The sequence below is a fragment of the Typopeltis vanoorti genome, chromosome 8 (assembly GCF_054136105.1).
Source record: "Typopeltis vanoorti isolate ZY-2024b chromosome 8, IOZ_Tvanoo_1.0, whole genome shotgun sequence".
Taxonomy (NCBI): Eukaryota; Metazoa; Arthropoda; class Arachnida; order Uropygi; family Thelyphonidae; genus Typopeltis; species Typopeltis vanoorti.
The window spans coordinates 21,007,209-21,016,646 of NC_143556.1; the positions used below are offsets into that span (position 1 = coordinate 21,007,209).

The following is a 9,438-nucleotide window of genomic DNA, read 5'->3' on the forward strand; positions in this document are numbered from 1 at the left end:
CAATAGAAGCAGAAGAAACAGTTCATCTGAATTACTATCACTCCAAACGTGAGTATTCCAAGATGGGCTGATCTAGGATTTCCAGTAAGCAGCTAGATAGATGATATGTAATGTCTTAAGCAAGAAATGATACCAAGGTTTTAGAAAACTGAGGATGTTATAGAAGAGATGTGATTATGCAGTAAAGATTAGGAGTCAGTCAGTCCAAACAAGACACATGGTCTTAACTGTTGAGTTTTATGAAAAAGGGAAAAGAACTAAAGCTGTTTTGGAACTAAAGGTGACTAGTCATTATCACTCCACTAAAGGATAGTGGAGTGATAATGACTAGTCACCTTTAAGGTGACTTAAAGGATAGTGCAAAGATCAGTATGGCACTTACTGTTTATGATCTTGAAGCTTGAAATGTTTGAGCACTGCAAGATCTGTCATATGATTAGGAGAGTGAAGAATGCTATCATAATCAAAACTGTCGATGGGGTTTGAGGTGTGAGAGAGAGAGAGAGAGAGATTGTTTATGTATATGAAAAAGAGGATGAGTGGAATGGAATAAGCAAGCCGCGAGGAACATCAGCATTAGTCTAAAAATCTCAAGAGAGAATACTTTCCACCATTACATGAAGTGAACCAAAGAGAAAATAGGCAATTTAATTATTATAAAGAGAAGACCATAATGCTTAACCCTATCAAATTCCTCAGAAATGTCAAATGTAACAGCAAAAAGTTATATGTATTAGCTCAGAAGCATGTCTTGACCACAACTGGTGGATTACGCCCATCAGGACTAGAGGTCTTTTTGGTACTCAGGCTGTTTTAAGGTTCTTCTGGTGTCTTTTTGGGCAGAAGGGCACAAGATGTGTGAAATGCAATGTTCCATGTAAAGATCATTTGCACAGGAGCTGGATTCAAAGACTGATGTCAGCTTTAGGTGATGTTGCAATACTACCACCTGTGTGTGAGAGAGAGAGAGAGAGAGAGGTGGAAACACAGATGAACAGAATTGTACCCAACAGCTTTTATGAGGGACCAGAAGGCATAACAGTACCAGCACGTCAAGTTTCCTATATTTCAGGTACTGCAGGCTTCATTATAAGCTGTTGTTGGATTCTGATTATGTAGAGATTAGAGTAATTATTATTTGGTTCAGAATCCAACATGATCTTCAATCACAATGGCTACATTTGTAAATATTATTTAATGTATATAACTTATTTTAAAATTTAATATTCATATAACTACCTTAATTTTGTCTAATATTTAATTATTTAATCAAATATATATGTATTAATAATGAAAAGACTGTATTAAATATTAATAAGTTATTTTATTTATTGTTATGTCAATATTATAGGAATTTGTATCTGATAAATTAACTGTGCATTAATTGAAATCTAAATATTCTTATTTTGTTCCTGGTTGTAGAAGTTTAGCGTTATGCAATACCTCGATTTTATTATATTTTGTTTGGTTGTCATGGAAACGTATGTAAGTGAACGAGCACGTTTTTGGAACAGAATGTGGGGAGGAAGCTGAAAGTTTACTAAAAAGGAATTAGCTAAAGAGATCACGAGAAGAATTTAGGCGGGAAAAAAGGGATATAAAAAGCGAGGAACGCTGGAAAAGAGGAAGCATCAGAGATTTATTAGAGAGGGATTGGTATTAGGCTGGAATCAGAGCATTTGGCATTCGAAAATCACAGTGCGATAATAGCGAGTCGGCAAGTCACTCAAGCAGCTACATAAAGTCTACTAGTCGAGAAGCGGTTAGCTTATAAGTTTCGAAATAACAAATAAGGCCATGGAAGATAGCTAAGTGATTACGGATAGACTAGCGATTACTTGAGTTGAGATTTAATTTCAGGGCCGACCTGTCAAGGACACACAGAATCCTGAAGTAAAACACGAAGTTACTAGAGGATAGTAGAGACCGTAAAATTGATTGTGTTTAGAATTATAGTGCCTAAAGAATTAATTGAATGCCGGAGGAATGAACAACTGTGCATATAAAACCCCAAGTTAAAAATTATTGTGCTCAGTAGTAATCAGTAGTGCTTCATACAAGAACGTCTGATTATATGTATTGTGCCCGTGAATTAATTCAGTTAATGCTTAGAAGATTTATTTTAATGAGTGCTGCTTATTGTTAAAAGTGTTTACGGTTATAAAAAGTGTTTGCGTATAAGTAGATGAAGATAAAAGATTATCGGTAAGATTATTCCAACCTTAATATTTCTGTACAGAGAAGTGTGTGAGTTTCATCCTAGAATTTCCTTATGTTATCAGTAACTATCACGAAGATTAACTGAAGTGAAAATTTAAAAGTGTTTGCTTGTAAAGCGGTGTTACTGCGATTTTATTGTATTTTGGAATTTAAGGAACTGTGAGAAGACTGTATCAGAGATGACAAATTTACCATTGTCAGAGTTTGTATGACAGTATTATAGGAAAGGCTGAAGTGTTTCTAATAACTTAATTGGTGATTTAATCTTGAGTGTATAATTTGTGATTATAAAATTAAATATTTGTTTTTGTTAATCTAAAGTTGTATTTTGCCTGAATCTCTTTTACTGCACCATTCATAAAATATTCGAACCAAAGCGGGTAAAATAAGTAAGTTAAATATACTCGGCCAGTATATATAATATTAACACATTTATTTTACAACAGTGCAGTTGTAAAATAAAAGATCAGGCAGCACTCTTTTAACAAATAATTAAAACACATTTATTTACAAATTATACATGAATTAAACAATAGGGATATTGCTTTCTCTATCCATTTATAAAATCTTTAGCATAAATTATAACCTATTTACTAATTGACTTCTTTAACTCACAAGCTTATTTACGTTAAAACAGTAAATACAATCACTTCACACAGGGTTAACTACATTGATATTTTGCAAAATATAGATAGAAACAAACAAGGTTATTTACAGCTCTCACGAGACTTGACCTATGTAAAAAATCGATATAAAGCACTTTGATATATTTAAGCTCCATCGGATTTTTACAAAGGCCAGCCCCTTCATGAAAAATTTTCCCTCTAATCTATTTCTGTATCGTATCTCATGCTTTCTCTGGGTCGGACAATACTAAGATTTGCCCTTTAATTTTGAGAAGGAAACGTCGTCAGCCTGAGCTGTAGGCTCTTCTTCATGCGACTGGTGCTGTGACTCTTGTTTGATATTATCCCTCAGGCATTTACCCCTTTACGATACCCTGATCTCCTTATTCTATTTCTCCCGTTACCTGGGTGGTAATTTTTATTACTGCCTCTCTCTAAATTCTTTAGTGTTTCTTGATAACGTGCCTGAAAGTGCGGCTTGCTCCTCGTATCATCAGCCTCTGTACTGCTTTCCCTTGGGGTCTTGTAGCGTTTATTTTCATTATTGTTGTCACCCTCCTGGTTCACGAACCTGTGATATTGGGCAGCATCCTCCTCGGATATGAAGTTATCCATTCTCCCTTGATCGTCATAGTGTGTCCCTGCCTTCTTCCATTCTTGATGGCTGGAGGTCCTTTTTCTAACAACGAGTTTAAAGAGTCACCCTAGCCTGTCATTTCTTTTGTTATACAGCTTTATTCTATCCAAATGTACTATAATGACCTTTTCAGGGTTTTTTACATCTCGAATTCTAAAATTTACTGGAGAAAGTTTTTCCAGGATCTCGTAGGGGCCCAGTGCACTTCCAAATTTTCCTCCTTTCCACTTGATGACTCCTCTCTCACATACTCTTCAACCAGTGTCTCATATGCTCAATTTCTGTACTGCGTATTCTACAGACATTTTCATGGGTGCTGTGCAGAATTAGCAATGATTATGCAATACACTGAAGTTTCGTGCAAAGAAATAAACCCTAGAAGAATTCCAAAGCACTATCTTATTATTACCAAATCTTCAGAATATGGTTGTATTAATAACCATCTGGTGGGAATCAATTACATGACTACAAAACATAATTATGACCTGGAATTTCCCCCCCCCCCCAAAGGCAACCTACTATTCAAGCTGTCAAGTTATAATGGTTATCATATAATATAACATATAGATATAATAATTATAATAGTTATATATATATATATATATATATATATATATACACATTCATATATATATATAATTAATTATCATCATCATCATACGTATCAAGGATTTAGGCCTAACATGGCCTGTTCCGGCTTTAGAAGTCATCGTTGAATCGTTTAAGAGGACGTCCTGGTTTTCTTTTTCCTAATGGCTTGTACGTTAAGGCTTGTTTTGGTAATCTTTCTGTTTTCATTCTTTGAACGTGTTCCATCCACTTATGTTTATATTTTTTAATTTTTTCTATTACTGGTTCTTGTACTAATTCTTTCATAATATCTTCGTTTCTTTTGTGATCAAATAGGGTACACTTTGCAGTTTTTCTCATAAACTTCATTTCTGCTGTTGTTAATCTTTGTTTGTCTTTTTGTTTTATTGTCCAGATTTCGCTTCCATACATTAAGACCGGCAAGGCTAATGTATTGCATACTTTTAGCCTGGTTTGTTTTTGAACAAGGTTTGGTTTAAATATAGAGTTAATTACACCTGTTATTTTTTAAATATTTTGCAAATTTTACATTTATATTTTTTTTTTATTTTCATATGCGATCATACATCCTAGGTAGTTAAATGAATTCACCTGTTCTAAGATCTTGTTATCTATTACTATTTTAGTTCTTGCTGGATCTTGTCCTTTAAAGGCCATAGTTTTTTATTTTTCTGTTGATATTGTCATACTATAATCTTTGGCTATCTTATGTAGATCTAAAATAGCTTTCTGTAAGTTATCTTCAGAATTTGTAATTATTATTTGGTCGTCTGCAAAGAGGAGTGTGTTTAAGTTAACTGTAGGTGAAAGTTTAATTCCTTGATGTAAATTTTTACTCCATTTTATTATTATTTCATTTAAGTAGATATTAAAAAGAGTTGCTGAGAGGGGACATCCCTGTTGGACCCCTTGGTTTATCTCTCTTGTATATGATAGCTCGTGATTTAATCTTATTTGAATTTGATTATTTTCATAGATACTTGTGATAGCTTTTAGGATATTATTTAGTATTTGTCTTTCTTTTAATATGTTAAATAATATGCTTCTTTTAACTTTGTCAAATGCTTTTTCAAAGTCAATAAATGCAATATGTGTTTCTAAATTATATTCTTTTCTCTATTATTAATTTTAGGCAAAAGGCTGGGTCTATACATGATCGTCCTTTTCTAAATCCATTCTGTACCTCTAGAATAAAGTTTTCGGAATATTTCATCAGTTTGTTATTTAAGATTCTGCTATATATTTTGTAACAGGAATTTAGTACACTGATACCTCTATAGTTTTTAGGGTCATCTCTATTACCTTTCTTAAAGATAGGAATCACAATTGCTTTTTTCCATTCTATTGGGGGGATACCAGTTGAGTAAATTTTATTTAAAAATAATAAGAGTCTTTCTTTGAATCTTGTTCTTGCGTATTTATATAGTTCTGAACCTAGCTTATCTTCTCCAGGTGATTTTCCGTTTCTTGTTTCTTTCAGGCTAATTTCTAATTCTTCTTCAGTTATTTCCTTTTCATTTTCATTAATTGTTTGCCAGTTGTCTTTTTTAAAATATTTGTCTGTCCACAATTCTGTGTAGTAATTTAGAAATTCTTCTAATTTCAATTCAGTGTTTAATTTTATGTTTTTTTTGGTATCTGCATTCAGGTGTTTCAGAATCTCATATACATCGGGTCTTATTTTATATAAATCATGTTCTAAATTAGAAACAAATTTATTCCATGATTCTGTATGTCTTTTTCTGACTTCTCTTTTAGCTATGGCTCTTATTCTTTTATATTCTATTTCATCTTCTAATCTTTTACTGCTTAACCATTTGTGATAGGCTTCTTTTTTCTTTGTAAGTATTTCTTTGATTGTATCATCCCAGATCTTCAGTTTTTTTCTTTTATTGAATTTTTTGGTCTTTCCTAAGCTTTCATTTGCTCGTGCATTTAGTATCATTTTTATATTAAGCATTCTATTTCTACATTTTGTTTTATTTTATCTAGATATTGGTTAATTCTTTGTTCATATAGCCATTGTACATTTGTGTCATTCAACAGTCTAGTTTTATAAACAAATGTTTCAATTTTTCTTTCTGTTCTTGTTACTTGTAGCCATTTAGGTGGTAATCTTAATTTTATTTTAACATTTTATTATAATTAATTATATATATATATATATGTGTGTTTTTGTAATAACAATAATAAAGGTAAAAACTCAAAATTCGTCTGAGGAAAATGATAGTTCATTAAACTAACTACTAATTATTGGGTGAACTATGGACTAAGAGCGATTCTAGATAAACCAACTATCCAAAGAATTAACTATACAAAATCGAGCTTAACCTATTATAAAGCAAACTTAACCTGACATAACAAAAACTAAGCTAACGTTAGTCAACGAACGAGAAAACAAGACTGCGGATGAAAACAAAACAATGACACATTATACCTTTGTATTTCAATAAAATTTTGCATTCTTAAGCAAGAATATCGAGATTGAAAACAATATTCTTAGATTTCGATGCATCAAGTATAAGTGAAAGTAAGAATTTCGCTTTCCTCAATACTCAGTTTTTTAAACTTTTGTGCAAAACATACGCATTGCTTAATTACAAAGATGTAACATCCAAAAAGTTAAGAATTATACTAAAAATCTAGCTTTACTGTATGATCCCACTGCAACGAGAGGGGGGGGGGGGGGGAGAGAGAAAACAATTCTCGAAAGAAAAAAATATTATAAACATTTCCATTTGCAAACGCATAAAATACACAAGTTATCTATACAAAATGGTGGCTCGTTTTTCTTTAAAATAAGTTAACCAGTAATCACCATGACAATTCTCTATAAGAATGGACTAAGGTATTAAGTGTTTCAGATCATTTTAAAAAAATTACATAACACCCATTACGTTAAATAATTACATCGATGCATCCACACTATTATAAGTATCCGAACTTGAGGTTAACTCCACATACAACTTTGAAATATTTCATTTATACACACATACCGGAACTGTGGAGCGGGTACACAGGAACACTAACAAACTGTTTGTTAATACAGTTTACTAAGATGATGCTCTATCAAAAATCTGTCTACTATTATATAATTTAACTTGGTTTATACCGGTCGTGCTTTTTAAAACTACAATCTTGTTCCTAACTGAAACAACATAAAGCACTTAAGGATTCAATACAGCAGAGAATCATAACAAATTCTTTACAACCAAAACATTTCTCTCAGTAATGTACAAAAACACATATATTTTCATATTTCCATGCATTACTAAAGAATTACACTTATCGCAATAAATAAAACCCTTACTTGGAATTTCTTTTAGCTTAGCTTCAAATATAATTCCTAACACAGAAAAATGGCGCACACTTAACAGAAATACAGGTAAATGAATAAAAACGCAATGCGTGAACAGATCGGTTACGCAGTTCTATCCGAAAGTGAACCTAATAGAGGGCGCACTAAACATAATACATACAGTCTTTAAGTTATAGTGGTTATCATATCATAAAGTTTAGAGAATAATATATACTGTAGATATAATATACTGTATACTGTCTTTAAGTTATATTGGTTATCATATGATATAACATATAGATATAATAATTGTAGTAGTTATATACATATATAATTAATTATTATTAATATCCGAATGTCTTCATCTTACATCATAATGCTACTCATTTTTAAGAAAAGTCAAAGAAATTAGAAAGTTTAGAAAATATTAATATCTAATATGCCACATCTACTCAAAATTAACGAGATATACAAATAAAAGTCTTGAGTAGAGGAGGACTTGGTAACCTACATTACCTTAAATCTACAGAACTTCGATTGAAGTCACTGATTAGAAGAATTTTTCCAGTCCTCTTTTTCAGAGGATTGCACAGTTTTGCATAGACAAGAAGACATGTTTTCTTCTTTTTCCAGAAAGAAACTTGGGTTTTCATCCAGAACTCATCAAAACCTATCTTAGAAGACAAAAGAGGATATAAAATATTATTATTATTATTATTATCATCATCATCATCATCATCAAATTCCTGCATTTACCCTCAAGGGCTGTACAGGATATGATAGTACTACATGGAAAAATTACATCATTACTAACTTCCTATCTACAATTTTCCACCAAATCAGTCTGTTACTTATCAAGACACCAACATTATCAGATCTTATATTTCGATCGTCTAAGGCACATTGTACAGTATCAATCCACCTATATCTTGGTCTTCCTCTGGGTCGTTTTGCGGCCAACCTGGCAGAGAACACTTGCTTCGCTAATCTTTCTTCGCCCATTCTGTTTAAATGACCATACCACCTGAGATTAGCTCTGCTAACGCATTCCTGGATGCTGACAATGTCAAGTTCTTTCCTAATATCCTCGTTTTTAATATGATATTGCCATTGATGCCATCTGTTCACGCCTATAATCTTTCTCAGGACTCTCATATCTGCGGTCTCTAGTCTTTGGTCAAGTGTTTTACTTCTAACCCAGCTCTCAGATCCATAAGTAAAAATTGGTTTGAACACTGTCTTGTATACAGCTAATTTAGTGTTCTGACTAATTTCTCTCTTCTTCCATATGAATTTATTCAATTGACTTCCCACCATACCAGCTTTGCTGATTCTGTTGTCTATTTCTATATTTAATTTACCATCTTCAGTAAGAATCGTGCCCAAGCAGCTGAAATGTTTTACTTGTTCCAGAGGTGGTTCTCTATTCACAACACAGTTGACATTTTCAATGATTCTGCCTATTTTCATTGTCTTTGTCTTTTTATTGCTGACCTTCATACCATATCTATTACAACAGCTATTCAATTTAGTCAGAGAATCTTGCAGACTTGAAGCAGATTTATTTAGAAGTATAACATCATCCGCATAAAGAAAAGAGCTGACATTAACATCTCCAATTTTGATATCATGTTTAATACCACTTTCCTTCATAATGTGATCCATATAGATAATGAATAAGAGCGGGGATAATGTACATCCTTGTCTCACACCAGATTTAACATTAAACCACCTTCCTCTACATCCTTCAATTCAAACTACTGACTTACAACTCAAATAAAGACTAAGTATTGCTTGATATAATGCCCCATTGACACCATATAACTGTAGCGTATTGAATAGCTTCTCTCTTAACAACTTGTCATATGCCTTTTCCAAATCGACAAAACTTAAATACAGATCTTTGTTATATTCCCATGCTTTTTCGACTATTTGTCATAAAGTGAAGATCTGATCATGACAGCCTCTATTTGGCCTGAATCCAGCTTGTTCTTCACCAAGCTTTTTTTCCACAATTCTTCTCAACCGTTTCTCAAGTATACTTGCATAGATCTTGCCAGGAACAC

The 9,438-nt window shown here is 32.5% G+C and overlaps 1 protein-coding gene across 1 annotated transcript in view; it reads right to left on the reverse strand.

The window, feature by feature from the left end:
• The window catches only part of Hel25E (ATP-dependent RNA helicase 25E), a 105,333-nt gene extending 97,832 nt beyond the window's left edge, over nucleotides 1-7,501 (reverse strand). The window contains exon 1 of the mRNA XM_090397149.1: nucleotides 7,385-7,501. The gene's annotated coding sequence lies outside the window, so the exon portion shown is untranslated. The remainder of the gene's footprint in view (nucleotides 1-7,384) is intronic.
• Between the last annotated feature and the right edge of the window lie 1,937 nt (nucleotides 7,502-9,438).